This window comes from Oncorhynchus masou, chromosome 11 (assembly GCF_036934945.1).
Source record: "Oncorhynchus masou masou isolate Uvic2021 chromosome 11, UVic_Omas_1.1, whole genome shotgun sequence".
NCBI lineage: Eukaryota > Metazoa > Chordata > Actinopteri > Salmoniformes > Salmonidae > Oncorhynchus > Oncorhynchus masou.
This window is the reverse complement of record NC_088222.1, coordinates 32,921,895-32,947,618: the sequence shown is the minus strand read 5'-3', so window position 1 is coordinate 32,947,618 and position 25,724 is coordinate 32,921,895. Positions and strand designations below refer to the sequence as shown.

General features: G+C 39.5%; 1 long non-coding RNA gene across 2 annotated transcripts in view; it reads right to left on the bottom strand.

Moving 5' to 3' along the window:
- LOC135548560 (uncharacterized) overlaps positions 1-25,724 on the bottom strand; it is a 79,451-nt gene that overhangs the window by 32,482 nt on the left and 21,245 nt on the right. The window contains exon 1 of one of the 2 annotated variants that reach the window (XR_010456843.1): positions 13,089-13,244. The exons of the other annotated variant lie outside the window; for it this stretch is intronic. This is a non-coding gene — a long non-coding RNA (uncharacterized LOC135548560). Of the gene's footprint in view, positions 1-13,088; positions 13,245-25,724 lie in introns of those variants that run through there. 2 annotated transcript variants of the gene reach the window in all.

Here is a 25,724-nt window from a genome sequence, read left to right as displayed (position 1 = left end):
GTTTATGTGTGGTTAGCATAGGTTACAGCACAGGCAACAGGTCTGTTTTGTGCTCCCTCACCATTAATGCAAGAGGGAGAGGCTGCAGTGTAAAAAAACAAAGCAATCAAATCTGTTCGAGCATTGAAAAACAAACTAATCTTCGGCCTTTCTCTTGAGCCTTTTTCGAGATTGACAGCTTCTCAGGCAGAGAGAGAGAGAAAGAGAGAGACTGTCTGAGACAGAGAAAGAGGCTGAGGTTGTTTTCCCTGCAGAGGCCTTGCCTTGCTCTGGCCCCTCTTCTTAAATGCTAACAGAGGTTTGCCAGGCAGTCAGCCAAGACGATGACTTTGCCTGACCTGCCTGTCAGTCGATCCTGCTGCCTAGCGCCAGACTAAACACTGACACTTTCGACAAGCCTCATTGGCTGCAGCTGCCCTCTCTGGGGCCAATCAGCAGGGAGGGGAGGGATGAAAGACACGGACCAGGGTTCTGAGTGGTGGGGAGAGGAAGAGAGTTGTGCAGAGATAACAGACACACAAAAAAATCCAACCAACCAACCTAGATAGGTATAGCCTCGAAAGAAGGAAATATCACACGACAGGAACAACAATCAATCTGTACTTTTTCTTCCTGACAGAATGACTTTCTATTTCCTGCTATCAAGTTTTTTTCACTGAAATGAGACATTAATAATTCAGGGTAGGTTGTCTAACAATGAATTGGTCCGGGGCCACAGGGTGTCTCTAGTGGTAAATGTCCACTGATAGTCCCTATAAAATGACATTCACCTAAAACAAAGCCTTTGGGGAAGGGATGGTATCCAATTAAGATACGCTATACAGTAGTAGTCATTACACGGATGTAGAGATAGTGGATGCTTTCCGCAAAGGCAGCAAATGTTGAAGGCAGCCAAACAATAACAAAATGAAAGGGCATCAGTCTTTGAATAGCACCGAATTGATTACCTGGCCTGGGCTGGGCAAGCCTTCAGATAGGACCGCTATCAGACCTTGTGCTTTTATACAAGCGTTACTAAAAATGATCAATACCTAATGAATTCCAAACACCAGGAGTTTGGAAATCAAATATGTCCTACACGTGTGTGCACAAAGTCCTCTCAATGGATCGATGGATACGGCATAACACAAAGCTGGAGAAATGCAATGTCTTAATTGACCTGAGCCATTTCAATTAATTCAAAAGACAATTCAAATTGATTGGATTTCTATTGCCCCTTTCATCCTGGAATCTCTGAGAGCTTTACATTGTGTCGCTGACTCCCCTCATGAACTGGCATTGCGTTTTAATTACCAAGGCTTCATATCACAGCTCTCAGGCATTACAACATTAGAACAAGGACACTGGAAAATGCTAATCTTTACACATAGCCATTGGCTTAAAAGCCCAGTGCAATCAAAAATGTGATTTTCCTGTGTTTTATATATATTTTCATACTATGAAGTTGGAATAATACTGTGAAATTGTGAAAATTATGAAAATGTCATTTTGGTGTAAGAGCTTTAGTGTAAGAGCAAATAAATACCAATAATACAAGAGTTTCAAACCTCTGCAAATAAGAGCATTCTTTCCTTCCCACTCAGACCACTCCCAGACAGTCCTAGCTAAATTCTTGCATGAGAAATTGTGCTTTGCTAAGAAGCTATTTGTTTCTATTTACCATTTTAATTGAAAAAAACACTTACAGCAAGGTACTTAATTGTTACACAGAATTGATTTGATATTGAGATAAAAACAGCTGCATTGGGCCTTTAACATTTAAAAAGTGGTAGGCCTGATTGAATTACGAAAGGATTGAGATAAAACTCCAGTATTGCCACCGTATGCAATGTAGTTACAAAGTTCCAGACTGATGGGCCAAAGTCTGCCCGGTAATATGGAGATATCTTTCACTACTCTACCCTCCTGCTGCTGCAGGATAGAGTGATGAAAGATTTACCAAGATGACTACAACTTCTTATGTCACAAAAAAATTGGGGCAGGCAATGTGCTATGGCACTTCCATATGGAACATTGGAAATAATTAATGAAATGGTACAAATCTATGTTATTACATTTCTTATCACAAAAAGATTTCATCTTTAAAATCATACACTGTTACTTGAGCTATCCCATATCCTATAAGGTCCTATTGTGGTAGTGTTAAACAGGTGCTGTTTGTAAGAGTATGTCAATTATTTCAACCCATTGACTCCTTTCTGGAGTCTAGAGAAAAATGTTTGAAATATGTTTAAAACATCAAACAACGTTCACTTCTTTATCCCACCAGATATTTTCCACAGGCCTCTCCAGACAGACAGACAGACAGACAGACAACGAACAGGCTGTAATCTACTGTATTAAGGATAACTTTTCATTTGGCAAGCAGAGTAGGCCGTTTCCATAATGATACCTTCTCTCAGCTTCTCTCAAACCAAATGCTTTCCCCAAAGATAATCCCCTTCACAACCTCTCATTATCAAAGCAATTGACTGACAATGGAAAAAGGAGCACTGGAAATGACACAAATTAGTGTACGCCTTTGGAAAAAAATATTACCCATCTAAGACTGTAATTAGGCTCTTTGCAAAGCAATCAGACACAATTAGGAAGTACCAGTCAATAAGGTAAAACTCACAAGCCGAGGGGAGATGAATTAATATTTTATTGTTTTGAAATGACTATTTGTGCTATTAGATGCCTTTTCCCCAATCCCCTGTAATGCGAAGCCCATTGTTTAGGTAGGGCCTTAGTCTTTCCAGCTGCTGCAGTCCGTTTCTAGGCTAATTCTTCTCCCAAAACAAGTGGTAATGAGCAGCCAGCCAGGTGACTTGCAGGTGAATCAGCTGTATTGCCTCACAATGAGGAAAACCATTAGCCTGTAATTGGCAGTCTTAGTGCCTTCGACTGAGGACGTTCTGTAGGTATGATCAGAATGTTTAACATTACTGTGTTGCTGCTGGCACAATTTCTCAGGTTGTCAAATAACTATTCCATGTACATTCCCATAGCCAGGTTTTGGTGTAGTCTACCTCCATAGCTTGGTCTATGAATTTGAGAGTTGTTTCATTTCTCCAGGCCCAACACTTTATTTTTTACCGAAACTGTGGTGGGGTGGCGGCTTTGTTATTGTTTAAATTAAGGATTCTAGTTTTTAAATGCAAAAATAATTTGGACACACAAAAACAATAATTCACCGTCTACTGTCAAAAACATTGACCAAAATATGTACACTGTATATCGCAAGCTGCCTGAAAGTCTTTCAAAAACCCACAAATAATGTAGGTTACAGAGAGGATTGGATTCAGGTTTTTATTTCAGCACCAATCTTTCTGTGCTGTCTGAAAATACCACAATAATGTTGGATGTGAAAATAAAGCTCCTACCTCTAAATGCTCCCTGATTTGAATACTCATGCAATATGCATTACATCTCACAACTACTTCATGTTTTGATGGTCTACGTTATGTTTCTCAATTCTTACACAACAGAATTAGGTATTTCAACATTTGTCAGATATTGCTGAACTTTTTCTTAACAAATAACCCCACACAACTCTCACTGTATGACAAATTCACATTGTTTCTGCACTGCAAAAAAATATATAATCATTCATGATAATAAAATCACAATGATTTTTATCCGCAAGATAAGTGGGAAATTGTTTTCCATAAGGGACAGGAACAATACTATTTCAGCTAATTGTTCAGGAATATAATGTGGTAAACCATAGTGTTCAGGAATGTAAAAAAAAAAGAGCTCTCAAAATATAAAGGAGAAATGATTGTAAAACGAAAATGAGAGTAATTTAACTATTTTGAGAAATGTTGTTGCATCAACCAGCATAAAGTATATAACTTAATTCTACATGACGTGTTGCAGGGTAAAGACTAAACCATAGGTTAACATGCTGTAGGAGGGGACCCATGCTGAGCATTGGCTTAAAGTTCACGTTTTTGGAATTAAAAAATGTGTCTTCCATTATCATCATCTCTCTGGCCTGGCTTTAGCCAAGGTGACTGACATCCATGCATGGCCTGGAGCTACTGGTATAGCAGGGGAGCAGTCAGAAATAAGTGTTCCTGCTTAAAACATAACGTGTGGCTCCTCACCAAGAAAGCCATATACAGTAGCCTATGCAGGGAAGAAGAGACAGAAGGAGCAGAGCAGAGTAGCACGTGATTTAATCAGTCAGTCAGTGTTGTCAGCCCAGGTCATGGATGATGATTCCAGGCCATTGAGGTTTAAAAGAACTAGAGAATGAGTCCAAGATGGCCGACCGTTGCTTTCAACGTAATCTATTCATGTTCGCAAATGCCGATTCCTCGACCATCTATATCAGGGTTGCATTCGGTTTACTCGGCCCAACTTCACATGTGCACTAGCACTCAGTGCGCACAGGGAGCAGAGCGAGCAGCAATGACGTCATCACTTCATCCAAAAGCATGGCAGACATTGGATGAAAATAAAATATTTATACAGTATCTTCGGCTGTGAGTAAAAAATTATAATATAAAAATAAATTTAAAAAAGTTTGGCCTCAGCAATAATTAGTTGAATAATTCAATGGATTTTATGTGCAAAGGTAATTACGATTGTCTTATTCTGAATTTTCTAATCTGATTCTCTATTGGGCCATCTATGAGAATTGTCTTTCTGAGTCGGACATTAAACTGCAGTATCGAAGCAAGACTGTAGGTGCAGTCGAAAGCGTGCTTCCAGACCGGAACCCTGGCCCCTTGTTGAAGGCAAAGCAAACAGGATGGGACAGAGCAGAGGATTATACTGCAGCCCTGGTGCTTCTACTGGGGCCTCCCCTGCTGCGCTACATGTTCACAGCTCCTTTTGTCTGCTGTTAACCCGTTAAATCCCACGGAAGAGCCCATTCAGGCTGGTGTCACACACCCCGGGGGGCCATTTGGCATGGAACAATGATCTTAAAGGGGTTACATAGTATTGCCACTGATTCCCCCCCCTCCTTTTTGTTTCCTGGGAGGCTTGTATATTCACTTGTTATTCTTATGAACTGCCTCAAGTCGTCGTAAATACCTCTTACAACAAACGCACCCCTAAAGAAGGGAGTGTTCTCCTGGTAAGACAATAGGCACTAGTCATTGATAAGAACACACAGAGGGTATTCAGTGGTATCTCACAGTTGTTCATGATTGTTCATGATTTGTTTTAGTGTGAGGGTTGGAGCATTGTAAGCTGAGCTCTGGGTAACTATGTACAAAACAGATTTACTGCAGTAGTGCCCTATGGAATTCTCTGTGTGAGTGTATAATCTGTGTATATGTGTGCTCTGCAAGAATGTGTCAACACCACAGAATTACTCTCCAAGACATGATTGTGTGTGTGTGCTTGTAAGCAAAATGATGGACACTACAGGAAAAGTCTAATTGCTGCACTATCAAGGTGTGTGTGTGTGTGTGGGTGTGTGTGTGTGTGTGTGTGTGCGCCGAAGACAGAGAGCTGTGCATAGTGTTGTGGGTACAAAGTGACTGGTAGAAAGTGTAATTACTGCAGTAATGCCCTCCATGATTGATGATGTGGGCCCCAGCAACAGCAAAAACCAGTACATTGGGCCAATGGCAGATTACCCTTTTTAAAAATAGCAGCTGATGTGAACAGGGCTGAGCACAAAATGTCTCCCAATCCGCCCAAACGGCGGCCAATTAGTGCTTCCCCCTCAGCCACACAAACCACAGCAATATATGTGCTGTAATATATGTCAATGTGTGGTTCTGTGTATGTGTGTATATTTGTATATATGGAATTGTTTAAATGTCTGACTTATATGAATGTAAGTTAAATGATTGTTATGAGAATATAGCATAATTGAATATATACAAATGAATTTCAAAAGATTTTGGTATGAAGTTTTTCAAATGGGTCAGTCTGGACAAATTTGAGAGTAAAGAAATCTATTTTAATTATTGGAAGAACAATATAATTGTTCAACGATTCAAAACGCTAAGTATTTAAGTGTGAAATGGTCTGAAGTGAAATATGATAGACTATTATAATGCATTTGGCAGAACATATTAAAACAAGTCATTGCTCTGACAATTCCTTTGATTTTCACACTATTTTGTCATTTTGAGATAACCCATGTAATATTGTAAAATGGATGTACACAAAGAAACTAACTCTAATTGACCCAATATTTCTCAGTCAGAGGAGAAGAGCAGCTTTGGCTTTAGAGGCCAGACTTGGACTACACAATAACCCCGTGACTGCTGCACTGCACTGCTCTGTGCAGAATTATTGGAAGGTCTTTTGAAACATTCTTGAAATAAGTGAAGTTCACATTGCAAGTCAAATACTATTTACATTACTGCACTGCAGTATGCATAACCAATTCTCTGTTTTGATCTCTACAATCATCCCCCCACCCACACACCAACCCCATTTTCAGTTGGAGTGCACTTGTCTCCAACCCAATGGCACCTTTTAACTACTATTGAACCAAATGCCTTTTCGCTGGCAACTGTGATGGACCTTTTTTTTTCTCCCCGCATGGAACCTGGAATAGCAATCAGGGTCCTCTGTCTATCCAAGTCATTTTGTCTTAACTGCAGGGCCAGATCTAACCATTTGGGAGCCCTAAGCAAGATTTGGTTGGGTCACCCCCCACCTCTCTGGCAAAACATCTTAGTGAACCCACTTCTTGACGGTGGAGAGAATTTTTTGTTCATTATAGTTAACTTTTATTCTAAAAGGGAAGACATATATTTTACAAATGCACCCTTTATTTACAACATAAATATACATATTATACTCAAACTATATTTAAATATACACATTATACCCAAACTATCAATATATATATATATATATATAGTTTGGTACACACACACACACTACCGGTCAAAAGTTCTAGAACACCTACTCATTCAAGGGTTTTTCTTTATTTTTACTATTTTCTACAATGTATAATAATAGTGTAAACAATAAAATTATGAAATAACACATAGAATCATGTATTAACCAAAAAAGTGTTTAAACAAATCAAAATATATGTTATATTTGAGATTCTTCAAATAGCCACCCTTTGCCTTGAAGACAGCTTTGCACACTCTTGACATTTTCTCAACCAGCTTCACCTGGAATGCTTTTCCAACAGACTTGAAGGAGTTCCCACATATGCTGAGCCCTTGTTGGCTGCTTTTCCTTCGCTCTTCACATCCCAAACTGTCTCAATTTAGTTGAGGTCAGGGGATTGTGGAGGCCAGGTCATCTGATGCAGCACTCCATCACTCTCCTTCTTGGTCAAATAACCCTTGCATAGCCTGGAGGTGTGCTGGGACATTGTCCTGTTGAAAAATAAATTATAGTCCCACTAAGCCCAATCCTGGTGGGATGTCATATCACTGCAGAATGCTGTGGTAGCCATGCTGGTTAAGTGTGCCTTGAATTCTAAATAAATCAAAGACAGTGTTAACAGCAAAGCACCCTCACACCATAACACCTCCTCCTCCATGCTTTACGGTGGGAAATACACATGCAGAGATCATCTGTTCACCTACACCGTGTCTCACAATGACATGGAGGTTGGATCCAAAAATCTCCAATTTGGACTCTAGACCAAAGGAAACATTTTCACCGGTCTAACATCCATTGCACGTGTTTCCTGGCCCAAGCAAATCTTTTCTTATTATTGGTGTCCTTAAGTACTGGTTTCTTTGCAACAATTTGACCATGAAGGCCTGATTCACACAGTCTCCTCTGAATAGTTGATGTTGAGATGTGTCTGTTAGTTGAACTCTGAAGCATTTACTTGGGCTGCAATTTCTGAAGCTGGTAACTCTAATTAACTTATCCTCTGTACCTGGGTCTTCCATTCCTGTGTCGATCCCATGAGAGCCAGTTTCATCATAGTGCTTGATTGTTTTTGCGAATGCACTTGAATAAACTTTAAAAGTTCTTGAAATGTTCCGTATTGACTGATGTATTAAAGTAATGTTGGACTGTCGTTTCTCTTTGCTTATTTGAGCGGTTCTTGCCATAATATGGATTTGGTCTTCCACCAAATAGGGCAATATTCTGTATACCTTCCGCCCCACCTTGTCACAACACAACTAATATGGCTCAAACGCATGAAGAAGGAAAGAAATTCCACAAATTAACTTTAAAAAGGCACACCTGTTAATTGAATTGCATTCTAGGTGACTACCTCATGAAGCTGGTTGAGAGAATGCGAGGAGTGTGCAAAGCTGTCATCAAGGCAAAGGGTGGCTATTTGAAGAATCTCAAATATAAAATATATTTTGATTTGTTGAACACTTTTTGGGTTACTACATGATTCCATGTGTTATTTCATAGTTTTTATGTCTTCACTATTATTCTACAGTATAGAAAATAGTAAAAATAAAGAAAAACCCTTGAATGAGTAGGTGTGTCCAAACTTTTGACTGGTACTGTATATATATAAAAAATACAAAAACAGTCATGGGAAGCACAAATAAATCATCACATATCACCCAGAAGAACAGTTATATTCCTCCACAATAAGTCCCAAATCAATACTTTAAATTGTCCGAATGGCACCAGAACATCAAGATGAAATGTATTTTGAATTTTGTTCCAGCAATATGGTGCATTAAAACTAAAAGCAGATTTACCTCAGTGGAGACCCTAGGAACCTTAAGAGTTAACCAGTCATGTGAAGGGTTAGGAAACTCAGATGTCTATACTTCAACAGCAAAGTTAGTTATGAATGACGTTTATGAAGTAGGGCCTTGTAAACAATAAGTAATGTAGAGATCTATGGGTCGTTAGCGAAGTCCAGCCAACGTTTTGATACAGGATGCAGTGATGAGTATAGAAACTGTCACCTGTAACAAAATGAAGGGCACCATGGTAGATTGCATCCAAAGGTTTAAGAGTAGTAGCAGCTGCAGTTTGATAAATAATATCACCATAATCAAGAACAGATAAAAAGGTTGACTGAATAATCTGCTTCCTGCGGAGTAGAGAAAGGCACAATCTGTTTCTGTAGAAAAAAGCCTACTTTAAATCATAGCTTCTTAACCAGCTCATCTATATATTTTTTTAGAGATCATATCCAGATCAATCCAAATTCCTAAGTATTTATAAGCAGGAACATGTTCAATTAGAGAACCATTTAATGAGTGAACATGTAGTTCATCTGAAACATTCTTACGAGAGTTTGAAAACAACATGTATTTCCTTTTGCTCGTATTAAGCAAACGTTTTAAAATCAGCAAGGGGATCCTGCATAGCAATAAAATCTGACTGTAGTTTTGACACAGTCAGATAAACAGCCGGGGCAATAGCATGCATACTGTAATAGGGTCATCTGCATATATATGAAGTTTTTAACAGATTGGCCAATAGTGTTTATATAAATAGTGAAGAGAATACGTCCCAAAATTGACCCCTGTGGTCTGTATGTACATCAAGAAGACTTAACCCCATTAATCATGATGGCCTGAGTTCTGTCACTAAGATAATCATGAAACCATGAACAGGCGTCAGAACTCAGGTCTATCAAGGACAACTTGTGCAATAAAATCGCATGATCAACACTATCAAAAGCTTCTGACAAGTCCACAAACAAACAGCACATTTCATTTTAGTGTCTAAAGCATTGACAAGATCAATAACAACTAAAGTGGTTGCTGTAATAGAGATAAAGTCATTTTAAAGTAAATTTCCTGCAATTCTACACGTTTTGCCACAATATGTAGAGAAAAGGTTGCCATTTCAAAGTACGTTTTCTATAATTCTACACGTCGCCATGGGGCAGAGAGAAAATTTAGCAATTTTATAACACAATTTATGCAATTCTATTCATTTTTCCATAAGTCAGAGAAAAATAAATCTGTTTTACAGCAAATTGTCTGAAATTCTACCCATTTCGCCATGGGATGGAGATAATTTCAGCTTGAAAGAAAATTTTCTGGAATTCTATACAATTTGCTATGACTGATTTCAAGTGCTATCGGAAGCTCCTAGTTCCCAGTGGGAATTATTTTTGTTTTGTGTTTTGGGTCTTGGCCCCATAGCAGCCTGGGGCCCTAAGCGACCGCTTATGCCTGGAGCTGGCCCTGCTTAACCCGACATTTGGATATGAAGCCTGACCCAAAACCAAAGGGATCAAGTATGCCAGAATATTCTACATGTAATTATTAACAGTGTGTTAACTGTCCAAACTATTTGTTTTAGCTAATGGAATGGATACTGAAATACCCAACCATTTTTCCACAAGTTTCCACAAATAGAAAATACCATGGAATGACTTGACAGAAATAGCTGATGTATAGGGCTACATGGAATTTTTAAAGTACTCTAATCATGCTTATTATATAGCACATAATTGTAAAATGTATGATTTTATTTGCCACTATATACCTCAATTTACATCAAACCTTTTATTCTTTATGTTAAGATATACTGCTTACATCAACAACATAAATAATATTTACTTCTCACATCTGTTTACACAGCCCTATCTATGCCCTCACAAACCACAATGTATCATGTCTAATATTTGATAAAGCTAAGTTGGTGTTCTCACGCAACCACTTCCAATGAAGGATTACAAAGAAAACATGCCAGAAGAGAAGTATATTGTACCTACGATAACAAAAAAGTCATGCAGCTCCACACAGTTACCATGCAAATCTAGCAAGTTAAAATATAATAATAATTCCTATATACTTAAATTATTTGTAAAGAAGATTGAGAGAAACACCAACACCACTTTACCAACACCACTTTAAGCAGCTCAAAACCAAACGCAGCATTAAGGTGTGCTCACAGAGCCTAGCGTTGAGTCCCTTTCTCTACGTTAGTGTTCATTTCTCTCATTGGTATTTAATCCGGTCGCAGCTCCCTGAGCAGGTGAAGTCAGCCAAAGACTTTCCCACGGTCCGGGAGCAAATCCTCCGCCCCGAGCCCTTCCTCAGGGGCGGCCATCTGTCCGTTCTGTTTGGTGTGTGTTAGGGGGCAAGCATCAGCTGCATGACCAAATTCAACGTTCCAACACTCCCCCTGCCTGCCTGCCTCCCACTCTACCCCTATCCCCCTGCCCTCTAAAAGACATCAAACAAAACAAACTCAATGGTCACAGCCCAGGCCCTAAAAAACTAAAACAAACAAATGTGATTGCTATTTTTTAGGTATGTGACTTATCACTAAAAAATATTTTCACGTAAAAATGTATGTTATTACATAATTAGAGAAGGTTCAAATAAACAACTATACAGTAGCAAGAAAAAGTATGTGAACCCTTTGAAAATACATGTCTTTTTTGAACACACCGTGTAAACATTCACAGTGCAGGGTGGAAATAGTATGTTAACCCTTGGATTTAATAACTGGTTGACCCTCCTTTGGCAGCAATAACCTCAACCAAACGTTTTCTGTAGTTGCGGATCAGACCTGCACAACGGTCAGGAGGAATTTTGGACCATTCCTCTTTACAAAACTGTTTCAGTTCAGCAATATTCTTGGGATGTCTGGTGTGAACTGCTATCTTGAGGTCATGCCACAGCATCTCAATCGGGTTGAGGTCAGTAGTCTGACTGGGCCACTCCAGAAGGCGTATTTTCTTCTGTTGAAGCCATTCTGTTGTTGATTTACTTCTGTGTTTTGGGTTGTTGTCCTGTTGCATCACCCAACTTCTGTTGAGCTTCAATTGGTTAACAGATAGCCTAACATTCTCCTGCAAAATGTCTTGATAAACTTGGGAATTCATTTTTCCATCGATGATAGCAAGCTGTCCAGGCCCTGAGGCAGCAAAGCAGCCCCAAACCACGATGCTCCCTCCACCATACTTTACAGTTGGGATGAGGTTTTGATGTTGGTGTGCTGTACCTTTTTTCCTCCACACATAGTGTTGTGTGTTCCTTCCAACCAACTCAACTGTAGTTTCATCTGTCCACAAAATATTTTGCCAGTAGCCCTGTGGAACATCCAGGTGCACTTTTGCAAACTTTAGACGTGCAGCAATGTTTTTCTGGGACAGCAGTGACTTCTTCCATGGTGTCCTCCCATCAACACTATTCTTGTTTAGTGTTTTACGTATCGTAGACTCGTCAACAGAGATGCTAGCATGTTCCAGAGATTTCTGTAAGTCTTTAGCTGACACTCTAGGATTCTTCTTAACCTCATTGAGCATTCTGCGCTGTGCTCTTGCAGTCATCTTTGCAGGACGGCCACTCCTAGGGAGAGTAGCAACAGTGCTGAACTTTCTCCATTTATAGACAATTTGTCTTACCGTGGACTGATGAACATCAAGGCTTTTAGAGATACTTTTGTAACCCTTTCCAGCTTTATGCAAGTCAACAACTCTTAGTCTTAGGTCTTCTGAGATCTCTTTTGTTCGAGGCATGGTTCACATCAGGCAATGCTTCTTGTGAAGAGCAAACTCAAATTTTGTGAGTGTTTTTATACGGCAAGGCAGCTCTAACCAACATCTCCAATCTCGTCTCATTGATTGGACTCCAGGTTAGCTGACTCCTGACTCCAATTAGCTTTTGAAGAAGTCATTAACCTAGGGGTTCACATACATATTCCAACCTACACTGTGAATGTTTAAATTATGTTTTCAATATAGACAAGAAAAATACAATAATTAATGTGTGTTATTAGTTTAAGCACACTATGTTTGTCTATTGTTGTGACTTAGATGAAGATCAGATCCAATTTGACCTGAAATCCAAGTAATTCCGAAGGATTCACATACTTTTCCTTGCCACTGTACATCTGGTTCAATAATAATGTCGTATTATACAATACAAATTAAAATATATATATAAAGTTGGTCATCCATTTTAGACAATAAAAAAAAACGAAACAATTAAAGAGTACATTCAGTTCCGCAGTCATTTGCTCACATTATGAATCTATTAATTGTATTTGACAAACTGAGGCTAAAACTTTTAAGTTAAAGGCTGGGGGTGAATCCTCATTAAGAAGCTATCCCTGCCTTTCAAAAAAAAGAGTTCACCACATAAACCTTGACCTTTGTTCTCTGGGAAGATAAATCATCTACGCTGCTGACTTGCACAGAACAATACCCTTCCCGCAAACAAAAGCAAAGCCGCTTAAAAGCAAGAAGAATAAAAATTATATCTCACCTCCTCATCACAAAATATTTTACCTTGATTTTTGTTTCGCAGTGATCATGTGACGCACTTTCCTTTCCTCTCTCCTACGCACCCCGCCGCCCCCATCCCCAAACGTATACCCCTACTCCTATTTTGTCCTCAAACATGCCATGTGTTATAATTTTATTTACCACTCTGCTGCTGCTGTGGATATGGTCCTCGCCCCAGCCCGGCCCGCCCGTATTTTAAAATGCGTGACATTGCCTCAGAGGGAGCATGAGAACTGAGCTTCCTCAATAGCGGGGTTCCCATACCCGGCCCGTAACCATGGAAGCAGATGCCTGCCCTCCCGGCCCTCCTTACCTCCTGGCAGCCGCGGGCTTTGAGCTGCTCCGGCACTGAAAAGAAGGGCCCGCCTGGCTTTCTCCTCGCCCTGACCGAACTTGCACCGCTCCTCAAAAGGAGCCATTGAACAGGTCACTGGTCTAGACTTGTTTGCACGGTCCAGGGAGCAGCCTTGATGTAACCCTTGCTCTCCCCTCACTCTTTCTCTCTCCTCTCCTTCCACTCTGCCTGCCACACCAGCCGCCGAGCGACTGCAGACTGTGGAAGGGTGGCGGGGGGGACATCGGAGACGTGGATTTGAAAAGGAGCCCGTCCGATTTTGCCATTGTGCCTTTTCATTCATCGATCGAATGAATATCGAACCTTCTGTCCGTGCATGTGTGAAACAGATAGCTTAGCAAGCATTTTTTTTCTGCTCAGGTCTGGTTTGTGTTGTGGGCCAGACCAGTGTTTATTTTTCCGTTCTCTCTTATAAGACTAATTTTCCTTTCAATCTATTTTTACTGATGCTCCAACAGAACCATTATTCAATCATAGACTAACCTTATTTTAGCTTGTTATAACTGATTTAGATAATAGCGGTTATCTAATAATTTCAGTACAACCCACTGGTATAATTTGTCCTCCACTATATCTATTGATCTTGTCAAATGTTGATATTGTGATTTTAATTTAGATTAATAATTATGAATCCATGGTAAATAAAATGTCTCATTAGCATCAGTTATTATCACAATGATGAAGTACAGAGAAATAGCATCAGTTAGTATCACTATGATGAAGTACAGAGAAATAGCATCAGTTATTATCACTATGATGAAGTACAGAGAAATAGCATCAGTTAGTATCACTATGATGAAGTACAGAGAAATAGCATCAGTTAGTATCACTATGATGAAGTACAGAGAAATAGCCTCAGTTATTATCACTATGATAAAGTACAGAGAAATAGCATCAGTTAGTATCACTATGATGAAGTACAGAGAAATAGCCTCAGTTATTATCACTATGATGAAGTACAGAGAAATAGCATCAGTTAGTATCACTATGATGAAGTACAGAGAAATAGCCTCAGTTATTATCACTATGATGAAGTACAGAGAAATAGCATCAGTTAGTATCACTATGATGAAGTACAGAGAAATAGCATCAGTTATTATCACTATGATGAAGTACAGAGAAATAGCATCAGTTATTATCACTATGATGAAGTACAGAGAAATAGCATCAGTTATTATCACTTTGATGAAGTACAGAGAAATAGCTGGAATTGTATGTAGTTACAAAAATATTTGAGTTGTGAAAATATATATATTTCTATGTCCTCAGTATTCATTAAAACATCATCATTTCTGAAAATATTTCTAACTTCACATTTTTACTCTTTAGCTTGTTTTCAAAATGGTCACATCAATTTAAAGTGATATTGTATCTCCTTTGCCTCCTTCATATTTAAAACGGTGAGTAAGTTAATGATTGCATATTCATACTGTGCATATGAAGATTTGTATTATACTTTGTTTAATGATGTTTTATAAGTATTATTTGTTTGCATCATAAAAGATGTGGAAACAGCGCTTAAATAATAACTATTTTCAGCTTTCCGCAATCAACAGTAAATCACAAATGGTAGTCTATCCCAACATAAAAGCCCAGACTAAAACAACTCAAGATAATGACGGTTTCAACACAAACAAAATTACATCTGACATTTATGTAGTTTGTGTTTTCAGTTAGACTAACCTCCTGCTGTGCGTGTGTGTGTGTGTGTGTGTGTGTGTGTGTGTGTGTGTGTGTGTGTGTGTGTGTGTGTGTGTGTGTGTGTGTGTGTGTGTGTGTGTGTGTGTGTGTGTGCATTAGGTGGATTAGCTCTCCCAAACTCACCAATAGCCTTAGCAAAAGAGTGAGAAGATTAATGTCAACATTTCACCGTTGCTCACTTGAGGATGTGTTCACAATGATCTGCAGCCCCGTCAGCACAAGCTCTGCTTGCACATGTATTACATTTCTGCCACGACTTTTTACCTCTTATTTTTGACTCACTAATGAGATTGCAGTAAAATGTAAAAAGTAGGAATAGACTTCTAGGCAAGAAAAATGTGTAAAAGTGTGACTAGGGCCTACACAAAACCTACACACATTCACATACAGTATATGCGCACACGCACACACCCCCACACACACATACATAATTTGCTGCTGGCACTCTGTTCTTTATTTTTACTATTTTTGTTCTTCTTCTTCTTATTATTATTATTTATCCTGATGCCTAGTCACTTTACCCTGTCTTCATGTACATACCTACCTCAAATACCTCGTACACCTGCACAGTCATCTGGTACTGGTACTCCCTGTATATAGCTCCACAGTGATCTGGTACTGGTACTCCCTGTATATGGCTCCACAGTGATCTGGTACTGGTACTCCCTGTATATAGCTCCACAGTGATCTGGTACTGGTAACTCCTGTATATAGCTCCACAGTGATCTGGTACTGGTACTCCCTGTATATAGCTCCACAGTGATCTGGTACTGGTACTCCCTGTATATAGCTCCACAGTGATCTGGTACTGGTAACTCCTGTATATAGCTCCACAGTGATCTGGTACTGGTAACTCCTGTATATAGCTCCACAGTGATCTGGTACTGGTAACTCCTGTATATAGCTCCACAGTGATCTGGTACTGGTACTCCCTGTATATAGCTCCACAGTGATCTGGTACTGGTAACTCCTGTATATAGCTCCACAGTGATCTGGTACTGGTAACTCCTGTATATAGCTCCACAGTGATCTGGTACTGGTACTCCCTGTATATAGCTCCACAGTGATCTGGTACTGGTACTCCCTGTATATAGCTCCACAGTGATCTGGTACTGGTACTCCCTATATATAGCTCCACAGTGATCTGGTACTGGTACTCCCTGTATATAGCTCCACAATGATCTGGTACTGGTACTCCCTGTATATATCTCCACATTGATCTGGTACTGGTACTCCCTGTATATAGCTCCACAATGATCTGGTACTGGTAACTCCTGTATATAGCTCCACAATGATCTGGTGCTGGTAACTCCTGTATATAGCTCCACAGTGATCTGTTACTGGTACTCCCTGTATATAGCTCCACAATGATCTGGTACTGGTAACTCCTGTATATAGCTCCACAGTGATCTGGTACTGGTACTCCCTGTATATAGCTCCACAATGATCTGGTACTGGTACTCCCTGTATATAGCTCCACAATGATCTGGTACTGGTAACTCCTGTATATAGCTCCACAATGATCTGGTACTGGTAACTCCTGTATATAGCTCCATTCTTGTGTATTTTATTTTACTCCTCATGTTACAATTTGATAAATTTTTAGATCTAAATTGTTTAAAAATATTGGTTATTGGTTTGTTTTCCTTAATTAATCAGTGAATTATTTTACATAGATTTTGTTTAGAAGCGAATGTGCAACAACAAAATAGATATTTTTCTATGTGAATATAATTGAGGACATTTATTGAGAAGTTCCTATTCCATTTACTCTATTGTCTTGAATATATTGGTATGCTACACACGTTGTCAGGGATACAACTGAATACGTATGTAAATGTAACATATTTTTTAATGCCGAGTTAAACATACGACCCATGTCTATTGTCACTGGTAATGATGGCTTATTTTACACAATAAAATGTGATTACAATAGAACATTGAAAAATCTAATTCAGGAGAGAAAACTTGCTAAACATAATTGTGTTGATTTTCGTAGTTCTAAATTCTAGAGCCTTGCAATGAGAAGCAGCGATCTACTGCTGTCCATTTGACATGTTGCTATGGAGGAGGTGGAGGCAGGGCATAAGCAGGACAAAACGGGGCAGAAAATGAGCAAATTCAAAGGCAGAAGAAGGAAAATAATGTGTGGAGTGAGAAGACAAAGGCATTGTGTCCTCAGGATCCCTAAAACAATCAAGGCCTCCATAATGAACACTAGCCTGCCTTGAAACACATTGCTACTGCTGCTGCCACCACTTCTACTGCTGCCACAGCCCACATCCACCACAGAGCAACACACAGTAAATAAAGGAAACAGTGCATAAACACACAACCACATCACTTTAACAGACAGACTGAGAGGGCTGGTGTTGGGGTTATACCACAGAGATAGAAAAGAGAACAGATGCACTTCCTAAGCACTTTGTTCTGAGCTACAGAAAAAACACATCCAGGCAATTATGTGAAACCTGGGTGAACATAAGCATCTACAATGCATATGATGAACACATGTAAATTGCTAAGACGGCATGTTGTGGCAAGGAATAAATGGAATGGTAGATTGTGGATAAAATGGACTAATAGATTAGTATAATTGAAAACTTGAATCAAAATACAAACGACAGAGTGCATACAACTATGACAATGGATTTAAAATATTAACATATAAATACACCATACTGACATATACACATAACATCCGTTTAAGTATGATTTTAAATGTTTAGTTCAAATGTTTTTGGAAGCGGAGTTTAAGAAATTGTATTATTTGAGGCCAACCTTTTGTATTTCTGTCATATTAATATTGTGATAATAATCAAGGCTACATTAGATATTATATAGTATTATAAACTCACATTGAATCGATTATTATGAATTAGTTGCAAATAATACCAATCAAACTAAAACAATTTAACCATTGTTTCTGTTACTTGTATGATTCAACTTGTGTGAAAACGAAATATCAGGTTATAAATTCATTAAAGTAGGTATTTCTTGGTCAAATATAACCCCTTCAATATTCAGTATTTTACCTTTATTTAACCAGGCAAGTCAGTTAAGAACAAATTCTTATTTTCAATGACGGCCTGGGAACAGTGGGTTAACTGCCTGTTCAGGGGCAGAACGACAGATTCAGCTCGGGGGTTTGAACTCGCAACCTTCCGGTTACTAGTCCAACGCTCTAACCACTAGGCTACCCTGCCGCCCCAGTCTGTAGGATAAGTGCGGTTTGTGAGAAGTTATAACCAAAAACTAGTTTGACTTTTATATGAAAATGTATGAATGTAAATAATAGATATTTAACAAAGAAGTTGTACTTTGCTAATTCAATTTAACTGCTTGAAATAAAGCAAAGTACATGCATTATATGAGAGCATAACAACGTATGAACAATTTAAGTCTGAAGGGTGAAAGAGTGAGTTGTGAGAGATATGGTGAGACATCTGAGGAGACAAATGTGTATTGAAGTCTAGAGAAACTAAAAGGGAGAGAGGGGTGGAGATAGGGAGGTAGATAAGTATGTGACTGGGGCTCATTGGCCAGGAGAGGACATAAGGACTGCCACACAGACAGTGCCCCTTTGGTGGGAACAATAGCCACCGAAGGGGCACTGGGTCACAGAGCGCGGAGGGTTCGAGTTTAAACCTCTCTGTGAAGATATGTGCCGCACCGACACGGAAAGACTGACAAAATCAGCCACTGTGTAGGGCAACATGAAGACAGGCACACTCAAACATGCTGGCACACACACATAAAACCCAATGATAAAATACAGCAAATACTTTATATTGCATTCGTTATAGTATTATTAATAACATTGAATTCAGTTATTCTAGAAGCAATTCATGTTTTATATTTACTCTCTGCGGTCTCAGTCTATTTAATGCATGGGATCTGCATGGGATAAAGTACTGCCATAATATAAAATATACAATTTTGTATAGAATTAAAAGCTATGAGTATCTTCTCCTAAAATAGTCAAGCCACAGCAAGTGCTGGAACAAATCAGTCATGTCATCATGATAAGACACAATTCAGTTCAATACAATTTTCAACTTAACCTTGACCACCACTTATAATGAAAAGCCGAGCAGAATTAAAGCAAGCTTTCAGCATTGGACCAAGCGGGTCCAGCCTGATATTGCACATATTGTAAACCATCCATCACATTTGGCTCCTCACATTTGAATGACAGCAGAACAGAAATCGATTAAAAGGTAACGAGACATATTTTGATCCCCCCCCCCTCCCGCTATCCTCATCCACAAGCCCATCTCCGATGGTCAGCCTGGCCCGTGACCTGAACGCAAACAAGCAGCTCCGTCACCATGGCCCTGCCTAGAGACAGCAGCAGCATCAGCAAACTACACGCTACAATACAATCTAGTGACGCAATGTCAGAGCAGCAGAGAGGTGACCCAAGGATCCTAGCACAGAGCCATCACACATCGTTAAGAGCAGAGAATGTCAATGAGCCACAAGGGAAACTTTAGACATTTTAAAAACTTGGAGAAATGCATAGTCCATTCAGTTGTCAGATAGATAACTCTGTCTGTCCCCTACGTTTTGGTCGTGTCGAGACCATTCTTGCCTTTTTGAATGGCGATTGGATGGGCAGCATACCATGTGACTCATGAGCTAACATGTGACATCTCTGTGTTGAAGTTTTGATCCCGGTACTGTGTGCTTTGGGGAGGGGACCCTCACTGACACTGTTGCTTTTCACCACCATTCCACGTACTATGGCACATACATGCCCCCCACCCCCACCCCACACACACACTAGTTTAACACCGACACTGTCGCTCTCAATCCCTCTTCCCCTCTCAAACACCCACAAAGGCTTGTCACACCCTCTCTCAGGTCAAGCCTACAGGCACCCACACAAAGCATTGAGTGCATCATAATCTCCCCATCCTACGTAGTTAGGGCCCTCCAACACTAGCCTAAGGCATGCAGGCAGTCAGGCGACAGCAGGAAACATCATTAGTAATCTGGCTCTTGATGGTTGCCCAAAATTACCACAACATTTAAAAAGTTCATTTAAAAAGAGAATCACACAAGCTGACGAATTACATTTCAATGGTTCATTTTAAAGCAAATAACATGAGCTGACATTGTCATATGAGTACAATTCCCTAAAATACACAACTCTGCCAGAATACTGTATTACACACATACCATATTTGGCAGTGCTCAGAAATGTTTTCTATAATTTTATTGTTAACAAATTCTGGAGTTGACTGCAAAATAACATTTTTGTAATGACTCTCTCACAAACACAGAAGCTAGGATAATGACTGCGGTAGATTGGTACAGTTGTGTAGTACATACAAACACAGAAAAGCCTCTCATTTCAACACATTTAGTTTGACAAATTAAACTGTTATAACTCATGTATATCATTTGTAAGAGGATAGACTAAGCAGTGGACTACTTTAGGATACAGAACCTATGCACCGTGTGAGAGATAATCACAAAAGCAGTGTGAAAGCCAGCCATACCCTGCTTCTGTCACCACAGAAAAACACTAGCTTTAGAAGATGCTGTTGTTGCCTCAGAACAAAGAAGCCAGTCCCATTACCACAACTCAGAAGGCCCTTTAATTAGGTGGAAAGCAACAAATCCTCCCTATTCACAGAGAAGAGGACACTTGTGGTGGTGGAGTGGATTGTCAGTGAAAGACACTCGTCCTCATAACGCCACCGAAGGAGCATCCCTCTCACTAAGACACACACACCGCGCCGCCTTACAAATAGCCTGTGTGTGTTAACAAGCCCATCGTCTGCTTGTCCTGCTCAATTGTTGTTTAAATTAGGCCTAATGGAGAAACAAAACAGCAGCACACAGTCATTTAGGAGAGTGGTTGCTCTTTTAGTGATCACCACACTATGGTGTCTGTTACCTAATGCACTACACATCACTGCTAATGAGCTGATGACAGTCTTGAAAATGTCATAGAGAAAAAGGTAAATATCAAGATCAAAATGATATGATTAAATGGTATACGGTCAGAGAACTGTATACTCCCATATTACTAAATATATCTGGCTAAATAAACATGCAAATTAACTAAATATATATTTCCCCCAAAAATCTAAAAATAATATTACAATTTCAGGGAAAAATTACATATGCTTTATCAGTCTATAGATTTCCGAAGGCAACACAAGGCAGACCATTTTCTCTCATTTTCTGAGCAGCCATAATTACTAAAACCTATATAATTGATGTAAACATGTTTTTAAATTAAGTTTCTCAGATGAAAAATAAATCAAAGTTCTGTAAAGATTTGTGATTATTCTTTAATATGTAAAGATGATTTTGTTTGCCACGTGGGGGGAATAGACTGACAATTAATGTTTGAATAAAGAACATTTATTTCAATGTGTGATTCCATATTTTTTACATAATGAGCTATTAATTATTTTTAAGAAACAAATAAGTATATCTCTTTTTAAAATGTTTAAAATAGGTAAGTGCACAAACATAGCACCCTGTATGTATTTAACAATTTTGCAACACAGAGTAACATTAGCAGCCAATCGGGTGATAACATTTAATCCTGTAGGACAAAAAACAGCATATCCACTGAGAAAAATCTCATTATGGAACCTTGCTGATATAGTTCGGTCTGGAGATGACTTTACTTTGTATGACAGGAACACATACAAGGAAATGCAATGTATTAAATGTATTAAAGATGCAGGTCCTGAAATATGATTTAAATTCACATATAATAATACAAGGAGATAATCTAAAATGCAAATAAAAACACACTCTTTTGTTTACGAATTACCATGGAATTTAAGTTAATTTGAGGTTATACATTGTGACTCATTCGTCTTTAGTCAGCCACAGTACGTTTTGGCAAGAAGCCTAGGATATTGAATGACCTTTTACACATAAAATATTGCTTAACCAAACTGAGTGCAATACACAATTTAAACAAATACAATAACTAAAATGAATAACGCAAAATCTGAACAAATGTCAAATTCAATTGATCTAAGAGAAAAAAAATGAAAGAACTTTGAAATTGGTCAGTATTTCATTGAGTAATATTGTTGGGTATTAAGGCAGAAAAAAACTGCCTAGGTGGCTTAACACTGAAAACTTTAAACCAATTAAAATGTAAATTGAAATGAAGGCCTCTTAGGATAGGGAAATACATCCACTTAGTCAAGGAGAATCATGGTCATAGAGCCATACTAACAGTTTGGCTGGTCAACACACAAAAGAGAGAGAGTAAGGAGGGGAAAGGATACGAAATGACAGAAGAGGACAAATCTTGGGGCATGACTATCCGTCTACTGTATATTCATGTGTACCTAATTGTGCAAGTGTGTGTACATTATGAGAACGAGTTTCAGTGTCTGTTGGTGAGAGTGTGTGTGCACGCACATATGTGTGTGAATGTATGAGTTTGAGTGTGTGTGAGTTCCAGAATGTGTGTGAGTGTGAGTGTGTATAGTGCTGATGGAATGTGCTTTCCTTTCAGCTCTCTCCTGGTCCGGGAGCCAAAGGCCGCCAGCGGCATTAAAGCTGGAATCCTTAGTGGTGAAACTGCCACGTCCGTTTGCGATATTACACCAACAAAGACATTACTTCAAACAACGAACACTGTTTACTTTTCTTCTGATTGCACATCAGTGCATGAGTGATAGAACAGCAGAGGAGATGAGGCTTGGTCGGTATACCGTATGCCGGGGTATTTGGAAATAGTCACAGGATGGTTTTTCAATACCGTCAATACCTTTGAAACATTTTGTTTTTTACGTTTTTCAATACATTTTAATATATTTGTAGCTACTTTTTAAGTAAATACATACAGTAAGCTTGTGCAATACATTAGGAGATAAAGCAGATTGCGTTCTTCATTTCACCTGTCACATTATTTTACATTATGAAGCTTACTGTAGTTCCCCAAAACCGTCGAGCCAGTCATATGTTTGTTTGTAAATAGCAAAACAGGAGAAAGCGGGAGCAGGTGAGTCTAGCTGTCTATTGACAGGGTCACGTTTTATATTGAAAGTCAGTGTTTTTTTTTTTGCTTCAATAGAGTGATCGCGGACTTGCAACTATAGTTTTCCTTCACCGAAAATAAATTAGTACCACACAATCTGCAGAAAATAGCTTAATTGTCATCCGATGACAACAGAAGTGCAACACTATTTGGCTGGCAGCCACACAAGTAAATGAAAAAGCAAGGTATTTTTTTGCAAAAAAAACGATGCATGGCCATCAAATGTCTAATGTTTATCATAGAAAGAATGTAACCAGCTACATTTCCTAATGTTTTGCTTAAAGTTAATATTTTTGTTTGCGCTCATTAGCATATTTAGCTAGCAGTCTCCTATGGAAATGTACTATTGCTTGTGCTAATTTTGTTAGCATTCTGGTAATAGACGCTCAATGGGCTTTTTTGCATACTTTTGTGTGCGCCCCCTTGTGTTCTAAATCGGTAATACCGTAAATCCCGGTGTGAGAGAAGGACGGTATGAGGAAATAAAAATCTGGATACGCCCCAACCCTAGAGTAGATTAAAAAAAATATTCTTGATGCTCGAGCTCCTCTCAGGGTTTTAAGAAACAAAACAAAAACAATAACAAATGTGCCTGTGGCGGTCAGTGGCACTGTTTTCCCTAATGCAGATCTCAGCTTTAAGCCAGCACTGGCTGCCATTCATTACCACATCAAGTTAATGTGAGAACCTACCCCCCATTTCCATATGAATGCTTAAGAAAACCGCAGGATCCCTAGAACAAGGAGGCGACGCAAGGAGGGAAAACACACATTTTCTCCCCTGGATAATACATAGCTCACAGACCCCCTGCACCTCCCCAGCTCTCAGATCATGTGGATGACCCTGCCATATGAACGTCGTAAACAGCGAACACAGGCACACACACACACACGGACAGCCGTGCGTGCACTCACACACACACAAAGGTCAACCCATTGTCAGCACAGCAGCTTGTGAATCAAAACACTAATGCATACGCACGTGTAGACTCATACACACACACTTAGAATTCCGCCCAAACTGCACCCCAGCACCTCAGTAACAGAGTTCATCTAGACAAAGAGTGGAGCCAGAGTGACTCTACAGCGTGGAGCAGTAAGCAGCACTGCGACAACACTAGCGATTCACACTGATATTTCAAACAGTCACACATGCCGGATAGACACAAACAAACCGAGAGAAAATCAGAACACCTTTGTTCTCACATATGTATACAAAAAAAATATTACGGACATACACTTGCAATAATGAATACATTCACAAACTTAGACTGGCCATAGGAAACGTGTGGTGATGTACATAGCTCCTCTATGCAGACACGAGAGAGATTAGCCTGTATGGTTTATGACCACCACAGAGCACAGTGCAGAGCCACCGCCAGCCTACCTCCACCACTGGATCAGACCGCACAGTAAGAGTAGAACATCACACAAACACAGACACGCACCACCTGATGTAGTGGATGATGAATCCTGGCTGGGAGACCTATTTTAAGTTCAACTTCACAGTATCTAAAATAAAAAACAACTAATTTATTCAGGTCATCAACCACATTAAAGCTTGTGTGGAAACGACGACACTGTGCTCTCCTTGTCTGGTGGAGGGGCTGTAGCGCAAGCAGCAAACTGGCCTGAACGGCAGTAATCATAAACAATCAACACAGTGCAAAGCAAGCAGCACTCCACTATGATAATATCGCAGTGTGATTTGGTTAAAAACAAGCTGGGCGCTAGCTAATTGCATTCATATAAAACGGTAAATACTTGGCTGCGCTGAGCGCTTGGCGGGAGTGAAGCTCTCCTCCTCCATCTCTGTTATTTTTCTCTCTCACATCAGTGTTTTCCTGAGGACTCAGAGCAGACCAGGCTTCAATCCCCACGTGCCTAAGTCCCACGCACGCGCGAGCGAGAGAGTATCAGAAATATTTGTTGCTGTGCATCGTTGGCACACAGTGAGCATTGTGTGTGTTTTCTATTTAGAAGGAGCCAATCAGGAGGCCAGGATATAGGCTCCTCATCAAGGGAGGACAGACAGCCTCCTTTCCTCTGGTGGTGGAGACACTGGAGCTTGGTTCCAACGTCCATACTAGCAAAGGATACCACTTACAATGAATCCCGCTGAGACATTGATTCATTCTAGGTTTTAGCCTATTGCCAGTCTGGATATTATAATATAGTCACAATCTCTGAACTGTGATAGTGTACTTTCTGTGACACACATTTACATGACCCCAAATAATTCAATATTAAACTCAATATTAAACAAGACAGAGGAGATGATTGTGGATTATAGGGAAAGATGGACCGAGCAAGCCCCCATTCTCATCGACAGGGCTATAGTGGAACTGGTTGAGAGCTTCAAGTTCCTTGGTGTCCACATCACCAACAAACTATCATGGTCCAAACACACTAAGACAGCTGTGAAGAGGGCACAACAAAGCCTATTCCCCCTCAGGAGACTGAAAAGATTTGTCATGGGTCCTCAGATCCTCAAAAGGTTTTACAGCTGCACCATTGAGAGCATCCTGACTG